Below are 891 nucleotides of genomic sequence, written 5' to 3'. Positions count from 1 at the left end.
AAATTCAATAAAATAGGTATTTAGAAAGTTCAGAGATTAATTTGTAATTCTACTGGAGAATAATCTGTGATATATGCTCATCTATTTTTGGTAAATAAATTAGTAGAAAATATAGTGAACTGAAAAACACAAAACACCAAAAATCCCACTTTTTTCTTATGTATTTGATAGATGAGATTTCCCTTCATTTTTCTTGCTCAATTAAAGAAACTTTGTTGAATGTAATTTTTCTAAGTTTGCATGAAAATCCAAAGTGATGTTAGTCACTTGGAACAGAGTGGTATTTATTTTACATTAAACAGAGAAGATTGATGAAAAGAAAAAGAGGAAATGGAGAGGAATATTGAGGTTGACTGTGATCTAGCCATCTTCAGGGTAGAGCACCTTTCCAGGTGCTTACTAGCCTAAGCAAGCTAAGATATCTGCATTACCTTCATGACTAGATCTAATCTCAAAACAGAACACTGAGCCTTGGAATACTTTTCCTTACAGTTCTTAGTCGTATGCTCGTTGCTCTGAATTTTGTTCTCACCCTGTGTTCTGTCCACCCTCTACTCCTATTCCAAACCAGCAGGAACAGGTAGTAACAGGGTTTCCAGTAAACGGCTATGGATATTGGTTACAGAACAAGCAGAAACACGCAAATGAAGTTTTAGGAGATTGTAATATGTAGGGTTTGTAAAGGTATGTAGAAATCTGGAGATTAAGATTTTTAGAAATGGGAAAATATGATTGAAGACAATTTTTAAAAGGTTAAATATATGGAAATTAGTAACCAAAGAGTAATACTGTTTTAATTTTTTCTTCACGTATGTATCATGCTTACATTTCTATGAAGAGGCTGCCATCATGAATGTATGTCCTATAAAGGAAGAGGACTAGTTTGAACTA

This window comes from Nannospalax galili, unplaced genomic scaffold, assembly GCF_000622305.1.
Source record: "Nannospalax galili isolate Female #2095 unplaced genomic scaffold, S.galili_v1.0 scaffold2255, whole genome shotgun sequence".
Taxonomy (NCBI): domain Eukaryota; kingdom Metazoa; phylum Chordata; class Mammalia; order Rodentia; family Spalacidae; genus Nannospalax; species Nannospalax galili.
Note: the sequence above shows the minus strand (reverse complement) of the source record.